The 23,501-nt window shown below is 47.9% G+C and overlaps 1 protein-coding gene across 5 annotated transcripts in view; it reads right to left on the bottom strand.

Moving 5' to 3' along the window:
* RXRA (retinoid X receptor alpha) overlaps positions 1–23,168 on the bottom strand; it is a 594,089-nt gene extending 570,921 nt beyond the window's left edge. For 2 of the 5 annotated variants that reach the window (XM_069609611.1, XM_069609607.1), the window contains exon 1: positions 22,882–23,158. The gene's annotated coding sequence lies outside the window, so the exon portion shown is untranslated. Of the gene's footprint in view, positions 1–22,881 lie in introns of all 5 variants that reach the window. The other 3 variants (XM_069609608.1, XM_069609612.1, XM_069609610.1) reach the window with 3 other exon arrangements.
* Between the last annotated feature and the right edge of the window lie 333 nt (positions 23,169–23,501).

Below are 23,501 nucleotides of genomic sequence, written 5' to 3' on the forward strand. Positions count from 1 at the left end.
TTATGTTACTTCATACACGACACCACTGACATGAATTGTTTCTCTTTTCTTATTTACACCTGCCTTTAGTCTCCTCCAGTGCGTTGAGACACCTTCAGAGAGTCTGGGGGATATACAACTAAGCAAAGTAACAGGAGTACCTGCCATAAATAATTGTACAACCTTGCCTCTAATTTAACTCTCGCATACTGCACTTCAGCAGCGCACTTACCAATTCACTACGTACAAGGGCAACAATGATTCTCCCATCTCCACCCAGGAAAACCTGGTATGGCTCGGGGGTGGGGCGGGAGGGTGGAGGGGAAACGTCCCCTTTGTGAAACTCCTTTTGTTTCCCCAGAACTCATTCTGTACAAAGCCAATTCCTGGATCTGAAACCTCCGGCAGGGAGCTAGGCTCTACAGAACCCCATCTAGTTAGAAGCAAGAGGGGATCCAATTTGAGCATCTGGTTAGTAGCCCCCAGAATTCCTAGGAGCTCTTGAGCAACACAAAATGACTTGATGTAATGCCACCAGCACAGTAGTAATGGCTCCATGAAAGTTCTGCTGGCCGAAAAGGGAAGCTCTCGTTCCTTCTTCTGGTCAAAACAGTGTAGGATCACAATCACTTTCCCTTATGTTTTCATGTCCTTGCATGTTGTGAGTTAAGCCTGTACCCTTTGTCTCCTGGACGTTTCCCACTCTTCCCCTTTCCTGCTCTCTTTGACCATGTTTCCTTTTTACCCCACAGTTCACAGTTTTGTTGCCGTCCTGGGCAGCATCACATTTTGTTTCTACGTGGGCAAGGCTTGGCGCTTTAAGACCACCACGGTGGTGGCGTGAGCTATATAAAGGCAAATAACATAATAAACAATAAACCCTAACACACCAGGGCGTAGAATGTGCACGTGCCACTAACCAATGTCGAGTGCCATTTTGACTCTTGGCGAGTGTGCTGTGTGTATGTATAAAATTGAGATGGCAAGTGATTTGTTTATTTTATTATGGCGGCTAGTAGCTTGCAACTTGAATTCTTGCCCTCAAGAAACGTTCATTCTGATCTCAAATTGCAGATCTGATAAACCAGCGAAGATGCCAGTAATTTCCTCGCAAGAGGGCTGCCAAGTTTCTAACAGAAAACTACCAGGTGCGTCTTCCTGTTTTGTGAGTGTGGGTGGGCCAGTGGCGAGCCCGCGAGCAGGAATCGGTGCAAACTCCTCCGTGTTCGTGTTTAGCGTGCACCGTCTGGCTCCCTTCACCACGGGTTATATGTGCATCCTCATTTGGGAGGGTCCGGGTTGAGAAGGGGGCGGGCCACATGCCCCCAGTCCAGGCTGGACGTGATGTGATGGGGTGGGCTGGCCGCTGGTGGCACTCTTCCTGGGCTGCTCTGTGGTGCCTGGAAGCGTCTGATGGGAGAGGCAGAGAGACCCTTGGTGGGGCCCGGCGTCAGCCTGCAACATTGTTTCAAGTAGCCCTGGGCTCTGCACCTGCTTCCACGGTGAGCGTGGCAGAGGGGGCGGCTCGGTCCAGGCCAGTTATCCACTCGCACTGAGAGGAAGGCTGCACACCCACTGGCGAATGAAAAGGCACACCGGGTACACGTGGGCCTACAGAATTGACCCGCTCTTGCGGCAGCCGTGCTTTATGCTGGTGAGTGTCGCATGCATCCAGAGATGTGTGGGGGGCGAAGTGGGCGAGGCCTCCGGCTCACGGGACCAGTCTCTTCTGCGGTTTCAGGTTAATCTCCCAGTTTTACAGCGCCAATATGAGTTTGCATCCATGCTATACTGGAGCTGGGTGCACGGGGCAGGCTGAATGCGAGGTTCGCGCCACAAGCAGCGTGCAGTGGATTGTAAATTCCCAGCGGCCACTGCGTTCACATACTCTGTGTTTGCTCGTGAAACCTACGGCTCTTCCCGACCTCTCTAACCAGCCAGCACATTGCTGCCCCATACTCACTGGGGTGAAAGCCAGGTGCTTCTAGTAGGAACAAGGTTCTGCTTGCGTGCGGCGGGGCTTGGCTCAGCACTATTAATTGTGATCAGCGTGATGGGGAGAGCTTATGCAAACTGCATTTGAAAAAGAAACGAAGTCGGCCTTTCGTGTTAGCAGTAAATACGTTTATAAAGGTTTGTCTCTTTTTCCATTGTTTGTATTTCTTTCTATTTGGGTTCAGTTCGGCAGAGCTGCCTAGTTACCAGAAGGGCCGGCGCGGCCTCTGGCACAAAAAATAACCCCCAGCCTAACCACTGTCCAGATCATGAGCGTGAAAAGGCGGGTTCTGACATGGAATCCATGTCTGGCGATGGGAAGGAAGCACATATGATCACCTCACCTTACGAGGTTGCCGGTACTGCCAGGATACTGGCAACCAGTAACCAGAATTACTGCCGGGTTATGAGTTACGGTAAAAGCTGTATATCCCCATTCCATGTAGTCCCATAGGACTCCATGGGGGGATTGTCCCGGTATTCCCAGCACTGGCAATACCAGTGCCAGTAATACCGGCAAATGGTCCCAGTCTGGTGGCAAATTACCTCCAGCTCTTGGCTGGAGGTTATTTTGGCCACACCACTGGCAGACTTGTACTTTGCCAGTGTGGAAACATGCCAGTGGGCCTCATTATAACTTTGGCGGTGATGGTATGAATGGTGCTGGTAAGTCACCGGCACCGTTCATACCGTCCCGTCGCATTACAAGTTCTACTCGCAGGTTCCAAGACCTGATGGGCTGTGCGGCACCCGCGAGCAGAACTCGTAATGCGGCGGGACGGTATGAACGGTGCTGGTGCAACCATGCTCCCCACCGGGAGCCCGGCATTACCGCCACCCACGAATGGGGAATTACCTGCCCATTCATCTCGTAATGGGCCAGTTATTGCCAAATCGCGGGAGGCGGTGCCGGTAGCAAGCATGGTGGTAGCCGTGCCTGCCATACAGGCACGGCTACCGCCATGCTCGTAATGAGGCCCAGCATATGTAAATAACGCCATGTTAATTCTGCACCTGCAAAGCTGTAATGAGGCCAGCCTTTCAAACCATTTTTCCTGTTTCTCCCCTTCCCAGCGTTCAGATCTGTCGGATATTGCAGATGTATATGTGACTGAGAACGAGAAACTGAACACTAATTAGGCGCTCATTTCGAGTTTTGGCTGTATTTCCTGGGGAAATTCCACCAAACTCAAATACCAATACGGCATTGCGGCAATGGGGACGATCTGCATGTTCTAGAGTGTTGATATCCTTCAGTTAGGCCCCATTTTGCAGTCTCACATAGGACACTATGTGTACCACATGCGGTAATGGTTTTATGTGCAGGAAAAACCAGGTGGTTATTGCAGAGTTTCAGTTTGAAACTCGAAACTTGGTGGTGTAATAGTAGCCACGTTTTTACTCCATGCCAGTGATTCACGTGATACTACAGGGGGAGCCAAAAATGAAAAGTGCTCAAAACGCTATTTGGGGGCCGAAAGGAGAAGTATTCACGTTAGGCTACATATCGGTAAGGAGAAAGAGGGCAGCATGTGAAATGGTGAAGTTAGGGGCAGGCTTGGCAGAGCGTTTTGGATAGAGCCAAGTTAGGATGGTGATCACTTCACACCAGCTGAATTTCAAGGGTTGTGTTGCAATAAATCTGATCACCCTAACTCTATTAACTAAAGTTTTTTCAGTGCATATACATATGTTCAAACAACGTCCCAAATAACGGACACAGTAACACTCAGATACCCGATTTTTGGAAAAATAAAATCCTTTTATTACATAATCGGAGCTCTCAGGTTTATAGTTAAGGTGAAACCTATGAACCATTGACTTTTTGCAAACATTGTATTGCTAAGAACTTTTGACTTATAGGATGTATATGGCAAGATATTTTGGAAAAACAAAATTGCCTGGCACATGCCTATGGGGGCATTAAATAGATGCGTCCCAGCCGTAAGTGTAAGACTGGGTCTGAACCTCTGCTAAGAGCGCAACCAAGCAGATACACAATGTTGGTTGTGCTCTCCTGCAATTTCAACATGGGCACCAAAATAGGGCTGCAACATGCAAATCAGGCAGACCAAATCTTTGAATGTTTTTTCACTTGTACTTATAAGTTTATGCATTTTAAAAACAAAAGTTCTTCTGTTGCTGATTTTACAATTCTTTTTATACCAGTCACTTCCAAAAAGATCAATTCACTACATTGTGATTTTTCCTATGTATTCAGGCTCTTGGTCTAAGTAGGGTGACCAGACGTCCCGGTTTTCCCAGGACAGTCTGGGGAAATTGCCCTCCGTCCCGGTGTCCCAAGAGGTTTTTTAAATAATTAACCCTGTCCTGGGATTAGATGTGCTGGTGGCTGCGGTCCCGGTACTTGCCAGGACCGATTCAGAAATCCTGAAATCGGGGGCCCGGCGCTACTCGTCCTGCTCATGAAGATTTTTCACACCCCCATTTCCTCCCCCTTCCCCTCTCCGAACGCTCTCCTCCAATGAGAGGAGTGAGTGTGCCTGGAACACACCACCCGCAACAGGCCAGCAAAATAGAAGTAGGACTATCATTTTATCGAATCTGGTTTGTGTTTGCTGTAGTCCTACTTCTATGTCTATGATCTGTCCCGTTTTTTTTATTTTTTTTTAATCTGGTCTCCCACCCTAGGTATTAGGCACTGATAACAGCCAAATGAAAATGCAGGTACCAGAATGCAAAGAAAAAAGCAGGACTGGATTATGTACTCACGTTTGATGTGGAGTATCTTGCAATCGCATCATCCAGTACTCAAAAGGAAGGCGCCATGGGAGAAGGAAAGCCAGGGTATACTGGGTTTCAAGCAGTACGCATATCTTGCAAACCCTTCATCTAGCACTCCAAAGGAGACGGCCATGGGGTGGAAGAAGCAGAGCTTGGGAATGCTGGGCCTTGAAGGACTAGCGATACCTTGCCATCCCTTCATTTAGCACGCCAAAGGAGGCAGCCGTGGGATGGAAGAAGGAAAGCGAGGGCATACTAGGCCATGAAGGAATAGGGATCCCTTACAACCCCTTCATCTAGCACTCAAAAAGAGGCGGCCATTTGATGGAAGAAGGCTAGCTAGTGAATGCTGGGCCATCAAGCACTACCGATGCCTTGCAGCCCCTTCATCTAGCACTCCAAAGGAGGCAGCCATGGGTTGGAAGGAGAGGTAGGGAATGCTGGGCCATGAAGCACTAGGGATACCTTACATCCACCTCATCTAGCACTCAAAAGGAGGCGGCCATTGGATGGAAGAAGGAGACCTAGGGAATGCTGGGCCATGAAGCACTACCAATACCTTGCAAGCCCTTCATCTAGCACTCCAAAGGAGGCGGCCGTGGGATGGGAGAAGGAACGCGACGGAATGCTGGGCCATGAAAGAATAAGGATACCTTACAACCCCTTCATCTAGCACTCAAAAGGAGGCAGCCGTGGGATGGAAGAAGGAAATCGAGGGAATGATGGACCATGAAGCACTAGGGATACCTTACATCCCCTTCATCTAGCACTCAAAAGGAGGCGGCCATTGGATGAAAGAAGGAGACCTAGGGAATGCTGGGCCATGAAGCACTACCAATACCTTGTAAGCCCTTCATCTAGCACTCCAAAGGAGGCGGCCGTGGGATGGGAGAAGGAACGCAACGGAATACTGGGCCATGAAAGAATAAGGATACCTTACAACCCCTTCATCTAGCACTCAAAAGGAACGCCATGGTATGGAAGAAGGAAAGCTAGGGAACGCTGGGCAATCGGGCACTATCAGAACTGTATCTTAGTGGCAAGGGGGAAATTAATGAACCAAGCACTGTACATTGTTGATGGTATTACTACGGTCACTCTGGAAACCATGAATGCAGATCCACCTCTCTGGGCCACAACCACATACTTCTCCCAAATTCTCACACAAAGCAAGATTGAGGAACATCCGGGTAGAGATGTTGTAGACCAGCAGCCTGCAACCTTTTTTTGTCCAGATGTTTGTACAATTTCAATTAGTCCTAGGCATTGTAGTCAGTGGTGAGAGATCATTGGAGTCATAGTCCGAACATATGGAGAGCTGCAGGTTGCAGACCCCTGTCGTAGACAAAAAAGGAGAATGCTATTTCATCATCCACTTTTATTGGAATGAGGGATAGTTCATATATTTAGCACGTTTTGGGGCACAAAAATAAACCCTAGGCAGTCTATGGATACCTGCTGGGTAGATGGCGCAGTACAGCAAGAGAAGGAGGAGAATTCCTTGGTAACAAGGCCGGTCCTGGTAGCCTTATGGAAATCCAGGTGACTGGCTATAGGGTGAGCGCGGGCAGCAGGAATAAAGTAAACACCAACTTTGCTAAAAAGGAAATCAAGACCCTTCCTCCTAATTATGCAAACGTGGACTTTGATGCCACAAGTCGAAGACTCATTTATGGAATTCAACATTTAAGCCAAAACTTTGTCCTCTAATGTTAGTGAAGATGGGTATGTGTTGGGAGCTACTTTTCCTTGTCCCAATGCCGCAGCAGAGCAACACCCTGTTTCTAAATGCAACGGATGTGCTTGTTTGCACCAGCAATTTAAAATGGGCATGCCACTATGAGGAAGAAGTTTGGGGAAATTGTGCATGTCCTGTTTAAAAGGCAGCCACTTCTTTCAAGCCAAAAGTATGAAGATATTTTCAGGGGATCTAGTGGAAGAGAAAACATTGAGGAAAAACTTTAGTTCATTCTTCAAATATGTATTTCCATTTTGTTCATAATTGAAATTCGCATTATTTATTTTTTGTTGATAAATGCTCTTATATTCAGACTAATGAAAATAAAAGCGGGGGACCTTTTATTCTAGCGATTTATAAGGTTCTCGCCCACTGAGGTTACACGTTTCACTCTTTGTTGCTGTGTGCCTACAGCAACTAGATCTGGGTGTCCTCTTGTCTCACCGATTGCTCATTCCTCATCTCATAGAACTGAAGCGCCTGCGGCGCCGCACATTTCCTTGTGGGTGTCCCCTCCCAAGCATCAGCCCTTGCCCGACTTCTCTTCAATGTGTAGACAATCTCCCAGGACAGGCTCATCTCCTCCTCTGGCTTCCACTATTACCTCTTTTCTGCTGATACCGAGATCATCTTCTTTACTTCCTTCACACCCAACATCTCTCTCGGCTCATCAGCCGCTAGCGTACTGGATGCCGTTACTCTGCCAGAATATTTCCCACTGCCGCCAATGCTAATACTACTCCACTATCTCTTATGTCCATTCTTCCAGACACCCTCACTCACCCACCTAAGGTTCACCATCTAGAGGTCCTCTTCGACAGTGGCCTTGGGCTCCAACAGTTCATTACGGCTTCTGCCACAAAAGCGTGCACCCTCCCCTCGCCCACCACTTCCCAAAAATGCTAATCACGACTTTTGTGTTTTGTGCTCAGCAAACTTGACTACTGCTAGCTCTCGCTCTCCCCTTCTCTTTATCAGCCCTTAACAACGTTCTTCAACACGCACCCTATACAACTAAGCCTAATATCCCCCCGTCTCCACCCTCTGGAACCATTCTGGATGGCACTATAGAAAAGAATTCTCTAATTAAATTCCTATTCCCTGTCTTCAAATACATGTATAGTCTCATCCCCTTGTACACTCCCTCTCAAACTTTGCATTACTCCTCCCTCCTCAACATGCCAGTCCCTGCACCCCCTACACCTCCTCCTGCTTCCGCCCCTTCCTCCTTCTTGTCCCCCTTTTCTGTCAAAGCCATCACATCTGTGGAAGGGTTCAAGACCAGACTCATGCTCCACCTTATGAAAGGGGCTTCCTCCACCCTCCTAACCAACCTCAGCAATCCCATTCCCATAGAGTCCACCATGTGATCCATTGGTAAATATGTAAACGCATATATTCCAGGGAACGAAATTCAGATTGGCTTAGCAGGAGCTGGAAACAACTCCTGGCTATCTGGCATCAACCAGTGACCAGCAGCTACCACTGGGGAACAAGGAGAGACTAGATAGAGTTCCGCAAATCTAACTTCCACATAAGATGTAAGTGTAACATTTTGTCCATTATTTTTTTCCCCCTTTTGCTTTAAATGTTATATCGTCATATGTCATATGTCGAATGACATATCAATGTGTCCTAATCCGCATGTATAGATTGTTCCAAATGCCCAAAGTTAATGTCACATAGGTGTGTTTGTTTGGCCTCCGTTGGCTTGGGGATCCTGGTAGCTGTTCGTATCAAGGTAAGCAGAGTCTTCTAGACTACAAGCAGGAGCTAATTAGCTCCCAGCTCCCCTCCATTTCGAACCCTGTATTCTACCATACACAGTGACACTGGGCCTATACTTTGTGACATTGAGGCTGAGCTGAGGCTAGTTCCGTAGTCTACATCGCTGGTTTACGTACCACTACACTACCCTCTCATCATCCGATTACTCAAACGAAAATGTCCTCAGACTTTTGTAAAGGCACTTTACCCAGGAACTCTACCCTGTCAACTGTATTTCTTCCTTTGTGTGTTCAAAATGACACCTCAACTTTCAATAAATATGAATGCAAATACAAATCAGGTGGGCGTGACCGCTTTCACATAAGCAAGTCGCCTATCGCTCCACTATTGTTTTGCAAAATCCTGGTTTTTCACATTTGTTCTCGCCGCCTCGACCACAGCCCTTCTCCTGGTCCTACTCTTCCGCCCCATCACTCCTCTCATCCAAATGCTTAACTTCACGACATGCAACTTCTTCAACCTCCCGGATCCTACCCCACCTCTTCCTCTTCGCAGTGCCTCATGCAGTATGGCTTTCAATGTACTAGAGGGATCAAAATAAAGATTGGATGAAGCCAAAAGTAGCTCCTGGCTATCGGCATCTTTGTGTAAGCAGGAACCATTATGGGGAATAAGAAACTGATGTATAGCAAGCTTTAAACCCAACCTCCACATCAGAAGCAAACACGAAAGTGTTATCGATCCATATATGAGCCGTAGTGGCTTCTAGATGAGTCCTAATTCTTCTTTACACATATTCCCAAACACACAAGCGTCAATGTTGCGCTGGTATCTTTGCATGGCACCAGTTGGCCCGGGGAGTCAGATGCAACTCCTCGTAGCTGTTGGTCTAGTGATCTATTGAGCTCTGCTACGATACGAACATGAGCTAAATAGCTCCCGCCTCCGAGGAACTTAGGAACCAGCACTACTGATCCCGATTCAGCTTCCTCTTCCTGGTCTTTAAATCTATCCATGGACTGCCCGCCAATTGCCATCCAGGAAACTCCATCTCCTGCTACTCTCTCCTAGCACTCTTTGCTCACAGGCACTACTCACAAGAAGTGGTCCCTGTCCACCCTGTGCTGCCTTCCACTTCCTCTCCTTCCCACTCGTGCTGCCGTTCCACTGGACCACCACACTCCCAAAAGTCAGAAGCATTGCTACTGTATGTAGACATAAATGATCTCTAAAGAAGCACCCCCATCACCAGGAAGCTGTTCCCCTGCTGGCATCCTGCAGCATGCCCCCTCGTCGCACCCCCCGCTTTACCAGTATGTCCTTAAAGATAAGGTGCATTGCACGTATTGTTTTTCTTCACTTAAAGACCAATTAATTGGAGCTTCATGCCTGATGACGCGCAAGGAAGACCCCACGTGGAAGAAGATGGACAAAAGGGGCTGGGACCAATGGCCTGGCATCCCTTATGCAGCAGGTAGCCTATGTATAGGGTCTCTCCAACCAGCCATTTGGATTTGTACATTATGTAATTTCCGTCACTGATGACGCAGCGTGCCATAAAGTGTGGCTCATGTGGATTTTACCAGAACATCCCGTGCCAGCAGAGTGCTTGCTGGCGCACCTTTATTATTGTGGAACTAAAACCTTGTTCTCCTTGCAAGAAGTGTGCTGGTCCTTTTTCCCTGGTGGGTTGCATTTCTTTTTTTCTGGTGCGAGCGTTGAGGGGTTTCTCTACAACACCCCCCATCACCTGGTACTCTTACCATAATCAAAATAATAGCATAAACAACAGACTATGGTCTGGCGACACCCTGGCTGGGTCACAATATGCTACCTTTCGGACAAGGACAGGTGTTGTAAAACCAATACGGTGGTGATGGGCACTGTATAAATGTTGGATAACATATATAATAAAACTATGTTTCTATATGGCGCTTGCTGGCTTCGTAGTGCTGTACATCTCGGTGCCACATAATGGTCCTGGCCCGGACCCTTCTGCCGATGTCGCTCCTCTGCACACAGAGCATTTTCTTCTAAGACATGCCTGTCCTGCAGATTGCATATAACAGGGGATCAGCGCTTACTTTGGGGCAGTCTTAAGCTTGTCTGAGCCTGAGCTTTGCAGGTTATCAGGGTTTTCGAGTCCAAAGCTGCTCCGACTCTTTCAGGTCTGGTCTCTCTGACACCGCACGCCGAGCCCCAGTAACCTTGTCGATTCGGACGGCATGCAAGCGTTGGATGACCAACCATTTTAACAGGCCTCAATATTTGCACTCACGTCTAGTCATTGGCTGGTGATAATTGACTTCTGGTGAAGAAGACATGCATAGTGGGATCGGAGGTGGCGAGTGGCTTTTTGAACCTGGCTGGTACCTAACGACATGACATTTGTACCTCCTAGTTTTACCTTTTCACAATGAAAACATATTAATTTTGCGTGCTAACCAAAGTTCTGCAAGCTTTGGCTCTCCAGATATTGTGGAGTACAACTCCCATCAATCCTAGCTGCATAGTCAATGGCAAGGGATCATGGGAGTTCTAGTCAAAGACATCTGGAGGGCAGCAGTTCATAAATTGGTATTACAGCTATTTGTAGAGCACAAACATCAGGGGCGGTGTTACAGAAAGTTTGCAACACGCCTATCTTGTGATGGTGAAATGTAATGCTACACCTCAAAAACCAATCTATCATGGTGGTGTGTGCCTAAAAGCAAAGCAAATGTTACACATCTAGCCGGGAATAGTTGCGTGTTCCGTAGTGCAACAGTCCAGCCTTCAACGTACAATGGTGGAGTGTTGTTCAGCTCAAAGGTTCCACTGGGAACAATGGTGTGTGCTTTTGGTAAAAGTTCCCCCTTCAACATAGAATGATGGATTCAGAGCAATGATTTTTCCCTTCTTGTAACTGTAATCGGTTATTTATAACGCGCGTAATACCCAGTCTCTAAGCGCGGACCCGCAGATCGAACCTGTGTTGCTTTGCGTAGTCGTGCTTCCAAGGAGAGCATGTTGCCCCTGAGCTATCCTCCCTGAGCTGTTCTTAACTGTGCTTTGTAGCAGTGATTTCACTCTTCTGCTTACGAGCTGAATCCCTCCAGCACAGAACAGTGGTGTGTGGTGTTACGCTACAGTTCCACATCCGACATGTAATGGTCGTGTGTGCTTAAACCCTGAAATGGTGAAGGGTGGCGTAGAACTACATTGAAAGCCCCAGCATGGGCGAGTAATGTGTGCTTCTGGGCCAAGTCCCTCTTAAATGTAACCCTGGTGTGTGTGTAAGATCTGTGGTTCCACTTCTGACGTGGAATGGTTTATGTGTGAGTGCATGCACACGTGTGAATCTCTGTGTGAGTGTGTGATGCGACATTGACCTTAGGGCTGCCATTCCAGTATTTGATTTGCCACAATCGTGCCACATAACTTGGAAGGTCTTGCCACAGAAAAAGATATTAACTCCCGCCACAGCCATATCCGCCAAGTAAAGGACATTATTTGGTTAAACAGAACCCTCTTCTGGGACCTTCCTTTGTCATGAAAGCAAAAAATACAATAACAATAACACGGGTAGAGATTACTGGGGGCGCCGCTCTAAAATCGATTTGCTGAACCAGAGCAGAGCCGCCAACATGTGTCTACTGCATTGAAAAGGAGGAGGTGGCTCCAGGGTGGCACTGAGATTTTTGTATTTGTTTATTAACAATCTGGAGGATGGTGGCTGCATGGAGCTTGCAAGATTACCCACCCTTTGGCTCAAACTACAGTATGGGCTATCTACTCAGTTTAGAGGAGAACCACCAAGGTGCTCCAAATTCTTCCTAAGAAAAGAGCGATAACTAACACTTGGCGAGTAAGCAATGGCGTTCTGTGTGCATGTACAGAACTTAGAGTGCGAGGGATTTGTGTGCATGCTAGTAGCTTGCCGCTTCATATTTTTATCCCTGCTAACAAACCTTATGAAGAAAGATCTAGAAGGATTAAAATCAGTACAGTCTAGAGACGGGTAGGAGAGCAGCAAAGAAAGACACGGTAATATGCAGATGTGAAAAATGCAGAAGGAAATGTCACTATGTTGTTTGAGATGTGGTCCTTCTGTGAGGGTTGGTGAACTAAGACTTGTCACCGAAGGCTCAGGAGCAACAAAACAAGGTTTTTATGCGTGGAACTATCCTCCGCAGGATGCCTGAGAATGGAATAAGCAGTACAGGCAAAATCCAAAGCTCTGGGGCAGACACGGAACTCACGCAAAACAAAACAGGTGATGGCTGGAAGGTTTGGAGTTGATCCTAACCTCTGGCATTGCTCTGGGCAACCCTCCAGACCCTCGTTCTTCAGCCTGCCAAGCCATTACAGAAGGGGAAATCCCATATCCAAATGAGGATTGGTCCCACCCCAAAAGGGGCAGTCCGGCCCGAACTGCTAGGTGACATCCTTTCTGCACGAGACCACAAGCATCCCCAGACATGTTTCTGCCTCATTGGACCTTATCAGTGATGAGTAGCTTGGGTCTGTGGGCCCAGCAGGCTCGGGACCCATGTCTAGGCATACCCGTCCCACTCGGGGTGACTTATGCAAAACAAAAGAGGTGATGGGTGGAAGGTTTGCAGTTAATCCTAGCCTCTGGCATTGCTTTGGGCAACCCTCCAGATGATCGTTCTTCAGCCTGCCATGCCATTACAGAAGGGAAAAGAACCTATGCAAATTAGGCTTGGTCCCACCCCAAAAGGGGCTGTCCAGCCCAAACTGCTAGGCAGGGAATGGGCAGACTGCAATGGCCTGCTGGTCCTACTCCACTGACTAGACTCTCTGTGGGATTAGAAAGTGCAGATGTGTTTGTCCCCCAAACATAGGTGCTTGCCACCAAAAGGTATGTTTGTGCCCTCAAAAACGCGAAAATCTGGTGTGTTTTTATTCCACAAAAAGATTCAGTGACGTCAGAAACTGGGAATCACCCGGCGCTGATCCGACCCTTGTAGGCTCCAGAAGCAGAGTAATCTCGACTTCCCCCCACTTAAAGGCATTTTATGATCCTGGGCAAATAACTTGATGTCCTTCCGCCTCGGTTCCCTCCCCTGCCATGATCAGGCGAGTGGTCATTTTCATTGGATTTCATGTAAGCATTTCCATGCTACACAAGCTGGAGGTTTCCCATCAGTGGCCACATGAACCAAAACCTTTTTAGATTCTTCTACGAAGTTCCACTGCCTGATCTTGTCCCCTCACCCCACCTTGCCTCTGTTTATAGATGTGTGCCTAAGACTGAACTCAATGAAAGCACAAGAAGTGCTTAGAATTTAAAAAGCGGGCTTGGAGGATATTCCACTGGACGACTTGGGGTTGCCAGGTCGCAACCTCAGCTGCGCAATTTTTTTAAATTTTCATTTATTTAATTAAAATGAAAAGCGCATTGCCAAGAATCAACATGCAAAGGGAATACTGATGGGTCGAGCGGTACATTGCTGGGTGCTTAAGAGGGTCATGATATTGTCAATCTTACAAGTCATTTGTAATGCGACCATCTGCCAGTAGGCTCGTTGCAACCGGGGCTGCCCCAGGGGAACCATCCTGGGAAATTCTGATGCCCGTGATCCGACATTACATAACAAATGGCACTTCAAGCCACCATTACAGACTGATCTGCGTTTCAACAATTGCGAGCTTCGATTCCACCAAACAAGTCACTACGTAATCAATTTCATAACAATGCAATAACATGGATTAGTGGCCCTTAACTGGTCTGGCGGCACCGTGGTGCTGAGGGAGGCAATGCGCATGGTTGCGGGCTGGTGTGTGGGTTGGCTGTGTCTGCTACTTTTGGCAGATGCGTGTAGTTGCACTGGTGGTGGAGGGGGACAGGCGCTGGTCACAGTTATGTATAGACGTGCAATCCTGTGGTGGCTGCCTGTCTGTGGCATTGCATCATTGGGTGGCAGGGGGGAGACTGTGATAGCACCACAAGACTCAGGTCAGGAAAAGTATATCCCAGACTAGATTTCGCACAGTGAGTGGGACCAGTCCTGTAAAGGTAATCATGGCCCATGTCCACAGGCTTTGTTTTTCCTAACGAAGATCACATTTCCTGCAAAGATGAGGATCATTGTGAAGAACTTGTCCTTTGCAGGCAGTCAGTTGCAAGATGGCAAAATTCGGTTTGGAAGTGAACTGAGTTGCGTGAACCAAAATCTCTGTTTTTCTTGTAAGCTTTATAAAAATAAAATAGGATTAGTCGTTGAGTTGATACCAAAAGAAAGAGGGTCAACCAAGAGCTTTGGTTCATGAGAAGGTCAAGGTTGCAATTGAGGGAACTGATGGGTCTTGTAGGAGAAGGGATATTGTGATAGTAAGGAATTCCAGAATCTGTTAACTAAGTAGTAGGTCAAATGTCCTATCCTAATGAGTCCTTTTTTAATCTGGGGGCTTTCATAGGAACTGGACTCCTGTGAAATCACAACAGAGTCATCCATTGCTGGCTTCGCAGAAATACTCTCTCCCCTACTTGTAATAGCGGGGGAAAAAATCGAGAGGCCATTGTATTCCTACTCAGAGAGGTCGCCACTGGTGACAACTTCTCATTGCCACATCAGTGAAAGCCCATAGAAAGAAGGTGAAAGATTATTTCCGGATCCCCACTCCTAGAAATAAGATGCTAACATCTCAGAAAAGACCGGGAGACATGAATGATGGCCTTTCTGCGATTATCCAGACCTTCTTCGTATAGCACACTACTGTAGGTGGTGAGCGAGCACTCGACTACAATGGCATTATGTCAGAAATGACAATCACTTCATAAAATACAATTGCATCATATTCAGCATGCTGAAGATGTGGCGTGTGGTTTGAGGGTCCACACAATGCTCTTTTAACCATCTGCAGATATTTTCTAAGATCTAGGGACAATGACAAATTCAGAAAATCCTGGCCCAGCGATTGTTTAATAGCCCTCCAGTGGAGCCAACAGTCTCTGAAGAGGACACCAGACACCTCCCGTCCGAAGAGCACCCTATCATTTCTGTATGTGTTGGTAGACTGCATGGAAAGGGGATGAATTAAATTAGATGTCAGTGGTCTCCTTGAACTTGAGCCTCCTAATGGACGGGCATCCTTCCCGACCTTTACCACAAATATCTGCGAAATTGATTAAAATTGGCAACATAACCAAGTCCATTACTTTCCTCTTTGCTTTGTGACCTACGCAACTAACTGAATCCCTGGTTCTTTGGTTTAATCAGGGGAATTTGCTACCCACCGAGGCTCACATTTAAACGCACCTCCTACTTTGATCCCCTTGCACACCATCAGAAATGTTGGTCACAGCGTTGTGATCATGGAACACCACACGAGAAAAAGAAGTCCGTGCATGCGCCTTCCTGGGTGAGAAACGTTTACCAAACTCAAGACTGCTCGAGGAAGGGCAATTTTCAATATGATATTGTTATTAGTATTTCGTTTGGTTTCGGTCGGTTGGGTTCCATCCCACTTCTGGCACCTTTCGTATGTACTGCATTGAAAGTACACCACTGCTACTGGATCGGATGGGGATTTTATTAGCACTTTCAACCACTGGTCATTCAAAAGAATGGGGGAGGCGGAGTGGAACCCTGTATTTCAGCCCGATATAAAAACAGATCTACTCAAAATAGTTTTAATTATTTCACGAAGAAATGGGCCTATATTTAGTGCTACATACATGTTTTAATAAATAGACACAGCACAGGGAGTATTTTACTCCCAGTTTTGGGAAATTGTGAGTGAATGCATTTTCTAGTGAGTCCAAAAGTAGTTTTCATAGTCAACTGGGATTTATTTTAATTTAAAAAATATAGATATTGTTCCTTGTAAGGCGTACGTTCTTTGTGCCCAGTTGTTAGTTGCCATGAATGCAAAGATACTGGGGGCCCCCTGTGGGACATGCACTCCCAATGCCTTTGGTCTGAACATATCAATAGGGCATTGCAGGATGCAAAAAGGAGCAGAAACCTATCTGTTACTCTCAGCTTTTTTTGGGGCATGGGGGGGATATATGCCTAGGCTCGTGGAGTAGGACATACAGATACCACTCATATTTTGGAGGCCTGCATACACAAAACTGAAAACATCAATTGCTGCAAAATGGTGTATTAAGTTATGCCACAAAGTTTTTGTACTGTGCCAAATCACCACTATAGTAGTGTCTGAGCACTTCAAGTTTGTAATCAAAGGTTTGGAGGGGAGTGCAATATGATTATCCGGTTAGTAACCCCCACAGCTTAGAGGTGCTCTTGAGTGCACCGCAAGGCCATCATGCATCCACAACATGACGTAACGTCATACCGCCACCACAGTAGTAGCGTCCCATTAAACTTCTCCTGGCGAATAAGGGGACCTTATTTGAATTCCATTTTCTTCTAACAAAACACTGAAAGCTATGCATTCATCGGAAAGATCACTATGATTCACCCTTGTGTCTTCATTTCCCTGCAGGTTGTGAGTCTTTGTCGCGCTTATTTTTCCTACCTCTTCCCTTTCTCACTTGGTCCGATATCCTTTTCACACACCACGGTCTGGATGCCACCCTGGGCAGGGTCACAACTCACCTTTACATGGACAAGGCACTGCACCAATAAGACAACTACTATGGCCATATGCACAGTATAAAAGACTAATAATGTAACTTAATCCTACTGGTCTAGCTGTCCGAGACAGACGTGCTATTAAATTTAGCTTTCAATGTACACAAAGTAGATTATTATGTTAGGTTACTTGGCAACTGTATAGGGTGCATCTGTCATTAGTGTGCCCTCTGGGCTGTCTGGAATGTGCACTGGTGCACGGCTCTGGGATTCCCTGCAGACCTGCGCCTAATTACAAGAGGGTAATATGTCCTCGTGTTGGTGAGGAATGTGTGATGTTGGATGGGAACAGCAGTATGGCTTCGGGACGGTGGCCTGGCAAGTAGCCTTATCAGATAGTGATGGCTTTTAGGTGTGTCAGGCAGGGGGCTTAGTTAGGTGTTGGCAGGGGAAGAATTGGGATGGAATAAAATGGAGCTGCACTCTGGCAAAAACTGTCTTCCCGGAGCGCCAGTCTATGTAGAGAAGAGACCTCAAACCACCGCCCTCTCCAAGTTGAGGACGGTCTCTGTCCCAGACTGCTTTCTCATGCAGTTGAGCGGCGCACGTTTTCACAGATTGTATCTGAAAGTCACCCTTTGCTCAACAAACAAATAAAGACACTATAGGCCTGGCGGTACTGTATGGACGCTGCTGGTATGGCACTGGCACCGTCCATACCGTACCGCCTTATTCTGAGTCTCCCTTGCGGGTTCCTGACAGCCCGCCAGGTCTTACCTGGCAGGCTGTGCGGCACCCGTGAGCAGAACTTGTGATTACACCGGCACCGTTATAAACGGTGCCAGTGCAACCATGCTCTCCACCCCCATTTTGCCCTATGGGGCAGAATGGGGATCGGGAGCCCGGCATTACCGCCTCCCGCGAATGGGCAATTACCGGCCCCTTCATCTCGTAATGGGCCGGTTATTGCCCAATCGTGTGAGGCGGTGCCGGTAGCGAGCATAGGGGTAGCTGTGCCTGCCATACAGGCACGGCTACCGCCATGCTCGTAATGAGGCCCTGTGTGCCTACCTGGATGCTGATCTCTCTATGAATAAACATATCAATGCCCTTACATCATCCACAGCCTCAGTGAGACTTGTAGCTCTGAGTAGACCATTCCTCTCACCTACTAATTGCATCACTCTCGCTAGAGCACTGATACCGTCTAAACTTGAATGCGCTACTCTTGGGAAACTCAAAAACAACACTATCGAAACTCCAACTCCTCCAAAATAAAGCGATGCGTGCCGCGCTCAGCCTCCAAAGATCCAACCATATCTCGGCCACTAGACGCGAAGCACACTGGCTCCCCATCAAAGCCTATGTGGACTTCAAAAACGCTATAGGGCATCATTGTGGGCACAAAGACACCGCCCAGTAGCTAAACGATTGTATCCCCCAATCTGTCCCCACATGCTCTCTCAGATCCAGTTCCAGTACGTCATTGGTCACCCCCCGTTTTAGAGATAAAGAGCAGGCGGTGCTAGACACTCTACCCTCGCACATTCGCAATGGACATTCATTCCCTGCCTTCAAAAAATGTGCCAAAACATGGCTAATTGATAAGTATGAGTAACAACCTGTCTTATGCACTGTCCTGGATTGTCATCTCTGAACAGTCACTCATGTGTATCCTACTCTACTGTAACATGCTACTAACAATGTACTAATGCCGTGATACCCCGGGGTTTTGGGTGTTGCCATAAAATAAACAGCCCAAACTGAAACAATGAAACCTTCCAAAGCTGTGTATATGTCTCATGCTTTGCACACGTTTTACTGTCACAGTGGCTATTCCGACAGAGGAAATGAGCATCACGCCTACTTGCACACAGACATGTGTGATAAATTGGTGGTCATACTTATTTTTCCCAAAATGCACTTTGTTTTTATGCAAAGCAGCTAACATCATATATTCAGGGCACGCAACCAGTCCCACCCACACCACTGACAATCCGACCCAAGTCCTGCTTACACCGCTGGCAATCCCCCACCCACCTGCATGAAGAGCCTTGGGGGGTACCCCAAAAAATGTCAATTTCCAGCACTGGGTGTTGGGTTGCATGGCGTGTGTCCAGTAGCATGGAGTGTGCAATTATTACAGTTAATGGAGACTGAAGGAGAAAATCCTGTACATGCATACAACATATTTTGTGAATTAGTGAAGACAGACGATGTCCTAGGTAAGCTGTGTTTTAGCGAAAAAAAACTATTGTAGACTCCAAAAATCGATTATTTCAGTTACTGGAAACAGTGTACTGTAGAGCAATGTAAATATATAACCATATAGACGAATGCAGCATTTATCGATGACAGCAGCATTAGCATGCATAGTTTAGTGCTCTTCTCCTGAACAGACTAGCTGCCTCATTCATGGAATTATTTGCGTGAAAAACGCTGATTTGCGCGCCTTTCTGCCCGAAAATCCCCATACATTAAACAGGGATTTTCGGGCAGAAAGGTGCGCCAATCTGCGTTTTTCACGCAAATAATTACATGAATCGGTGTGCCCTACATGCAGCATAGAACAAGGGTCTGCAGTCAGTGTCCCTTCAGAGGTTTGTGTCTGTGGCTCACATGATCCCTCACTATGGACTCTGCTGATTGGGGCTGATGGGAGATGTAGTCCAAAACATCTAGAGAGCCAAAGGTTGCCTTTAACAGCCAGAGCAGCTACGAAGGCCTCTTTTTATTGGCCCGCGATTCACTAGTGAAGACAGGATGATGTGGGGCAGGCAAAGCAACCTTAGCATTAATTAGCACAAACAACTCCCCACTGTTGAGGAAAAGTGACCAAATGCGCCTTTCTGTTTCTTCTGGCACTTGCCCGCTGCAGCATGGGGCCTGGGCAGGCTTCCCGCCACCCCCCTGCACCGCCCCTCCCCTGTGAAGGCGTTCTGATTTCACCAAAGCAATATTCTTGACACGCTTCCAGGGGTTTCGCTTTGGGAAGCCTGCCCGGCCAGGGTGGAGGGCTGGAGTCAGGCGCGAGGGCTGCGCTGAAATCTAGCAACGCCGAAATCTAGCAACGATAAACGCGGCGAAAGGCCGGGGATGGGCGAAGGGCTAACAGGCCGATACTGTAAAGGGGGATAGTGGGGTGGGGCTCCAATCCCTTCGTTACCCTGCTTTCGCTCGCTGCAGCAATAGCCAATGGTTGGGACAAAGGGACACACACAATTAATAAGCGCTAAAAATGTTTTTTAAAAGTGGCCGTTCTGTACAACCTAGGGCGCAGAAGCGCTTCAGTTTGCAGACTAATGCTGGACAAGTCCTGACTCTTATCCGTAGAGGAACACACATGGTGATTCGTATGTAAATTCAGAAGGGAATATAAGGCTTAATGTATGCATGTAGATGTTTTTGTTTATGTTATCATAGGTGGCATGTATAAGGCGCTAGGTCTGCGACTTACACTGCTTCTTGGCGCGAATAACTGTTTTTTCATAAGAACGCATTAAGGAGAAAAGAAATGCTGTTTTGTGAAACATTGAACATAAAAACTTCATGGTCTGCCTTCTGACAAGAATAATACATAATTAAAGGGAACGTGTCACCCATGACATGATCACACGCCAAGCTGGGCTAGTGCTGCGACGCCTGGCTGGAAGGAGCGGCCGGACTAGTCCACGCGAGGGCTGATCGCCGAGGCCGTGGGCGCCCTGCCCCGCTGCTCCCACCCCCTACAGTGGCATGGCGTCGAGGAGAGTGGCCAGCTCAAAGTTCCCGTCTGCCTCGTAAACCTTTACACTGAAGTGCCCCGGAACACCGCATCACACCTCGCACGGCTCTCGACTACCAGAAGTGTACCTTGTCAGTTTAGAGGACTGGAGAAAAAGTCATGTTTGAGGTGCCAGTCCCCTGCCACCCCCCTTCGCTCCCCCCAGCCCCCACAGGAGATCCCCACAGCCACCAGAACCATGCTTCAGTAGCGTCAACTTTCCAAAACATGCCACCACTGCGCTATTTTTTCACCTGTGCAGAAGCAGTGTTTGGACAGGCGGCCAGGAGGCGCTCTGCTGACTTGCTATTTACAAATGTCCAAAACAAAAATTAAATAGTAGAGCACGGAAAAGCCGGAGACCATGTGGGCCTTGCATCTAAAACAAATCTGCACGGCGTTGAGCACCCTGGTTGGGCACGATGCCCTCGCCTGGCATCAACCAGCCTAGCCGTGTGTTCTTTTAGGACAATCGCTGAAGGGTTTGAAGTGGCCGGCCATTTAAAAACCCACGCAAGGCACACCTGCAATCCCGCCCACCCCCCCGGCCCCCGCCCTCCAGCCTCCTCGGACACACGCGTGCACAAAGGACTGCCTGGCCTAACGTGGTTTTAGTAGCAAGACAAAATAACAATTGCACAGAACCCTACACATGACAGTGCCCAACTGAGAAATTCCCTTTTCCTACATGGGCGGAGGGCCGATTTTCTAATCAGATTCAAGTTTAAATACAAACCTTCCAAAACGCAGTGCGAAGCATGGTCGGACCTGAACACTGCTATGCCTGCAGATCGATATTGCATATATATAAAAAGAGATACTATTTGTGACGGTTTCAGCAGGTTGTTCAAACAGTAACCATGAAAACACATATTCAGAGAGCAAACCCGCATTCTATTTTCTTTTTAGCGCCCGATTTCTCAGTTCCCATTATGATTCCAGTGCCCGCCCGGCCTGTTTTCCCGTTCTCTCGTGCATTTTGTCCCCGACGATATTTTAGACATGTCTAAATGCACCCCCGGCGCGACATGCCGACGTGTGTGCGCTTTGCACAACACTGGGAAAGAACTTGATGTTGGCAGCGGGGTCCCCGTCACTCTAGTCTAGGCCATAGTTCTCAGAGCAAGTCGCAAACTATGCGAACCCGGATTACATTAAAGCAAAAAACAACTTACTTTCTACCCAGGCCAGCGCAAAGGAAACGCAAAAAAGGCTCTCTCTGTATTTGGGAGAAACGGACACTGTACAACAAGTACCTCGCTTTTTACAGCCTCAATAACAGAAATGAAAGACACCAATAATCCCCTCCCCCGCCCCCTCCAACTTCCCACCCTACAAACACCCTTGACTTCTCCGCCAGGCCCCGTCCTTTTTTACAACTCCATGGCCTGGCAGATGAGCTGTAAACCTTTGATCCCACACCAAGACAGCCTTGCTTTTGCAGTTTTAGCACTCTGTTTTTCCTGCCTGTGCCCAACCCTCCCCCACCCTGCCCCACTACCACCCCCCTCCACACACTTGCCCTAGAGCACATGAAAACGCGGTGCTTTTGAGCACACCCCCGCCCCCCATCGTCGCATATCAGCGTGCTATTGTATGCGTCTCCTGTACAATTACACCCGAAGCGTTACATAACAATTCCTTTGCTGACAGTTCCCTCCACCCCACGTACTCCCTGGAAGCAGCTCTGTAGTCAAAATACAGCTTTTAAAGCACAACATCTCCTCCACTGGTTTATTTTTGTTACGATATGCCAGCGTTCTGATGCAATGCTGGGGGGGGGCAAATCCATAGTCCATGTGACCCCCCCCCCACTCCATGCCCAACACACGTGACAGCGTTTGCACACGCATACCAGGGAGTGTTTCATAATGGGAGGGGGGCTATGTGTAAACACCAACAGCCGGATCAATCCCCCCCTCACACCCCCGGGGGCGAAAGCTATGGCTCCCAGTGCACGCACGAATTTAATCGCCACCTCCCTACATGAAACGGCACCCCATCAGACACCTCCTCCCACCCTCTTCGCCCCAGCAAGGAACCCACCCTCTACCGGGTAAAAATGCACACGCTTCCTTCCTAGCAAAAACCGATCAACAACATCTCGCTTTTTCCAACCCATTTCTTAGCTGCTCGAAGTTGACAAACATCTCTTCTGGGAAAACGGATCAACACACTTTTTTTGGGGGCGGGGGGCAGAGTGATATGAAGGTCTGACAACAGCGATAGAGTGCCACCACCCGAACCAAACTACCCGCATAACTCTTTCGTGGGGGCATGTCACCCGCACTGGCCAAAACACCCACATTCCTATGCAGACCCGGGGAAAAACACGCACACACGCACGCACACATAGATTTATTGCACAGGAAACTGATCAAACTCACCCAGCGGCAGGAAACGTTCGCTGTCCATTCCCAGCTAACTCATGCCAAAAGCAAAGAAAAAAAGGTCTTAGCGAAAATGCACCACCAAATGAAAAAAGATCAGGCAAGAAAAATAAAAGTCGGGCAAACTCCACCACTCCGAAGCTGCAGGACGAAAGAGCGAGGCAAACAAATCACAAATCCAGAGGCGTTTTCCAGCCAAAAGCAGAGAGGGCTGTTGCAAACTCACCCAACATTGTAACTAAAGTCTTGTCTGTGTGTGTGTCTGTCTCTGTGTTCAACTACTGAGGCTGCACTGTACTAAGGGGCCCCGTCAGGGGGGAAGGCGACGGCCTGCCCGCCGGCTCCACAGCAGCGACAGCAGAGTTGCTCTTTTAAAGCTCAGTCGCAAAGCAGCATTGCCACGGGAGCTGGGCACGGTTTCCCGCGGCGACCCGGCCGTGCAATTTACATGGTAAAAAGTGGATTAAGTGGCAGCCACTGCTTACGTACCGCCCCTCCCCCAGCTTTCTTCTGCTAGTATGATAAATACTATCCTTCTGCTAATTTCTGCTTTAAAAAATATATAAAACACAGCCATAGTAAAACACGACGCACGTGTATGTTCTATAGTGTTTTAT

The sequence above is a fragment of the Ambystoma mexicanum genome, chromosome 8 (assembly GCF_040938575.1).
Source record: "Ambystoma mexicanum isolate Mex_15411 chromosome 8, UKY_AmexF1_1, whole genome shotgun sequence".
NCBI lineage: Eukaryota > Metazoa > Chordata > Amphibia > Caudata > Ambystomatidae > Ambystoma > Ambystoma mexicanum.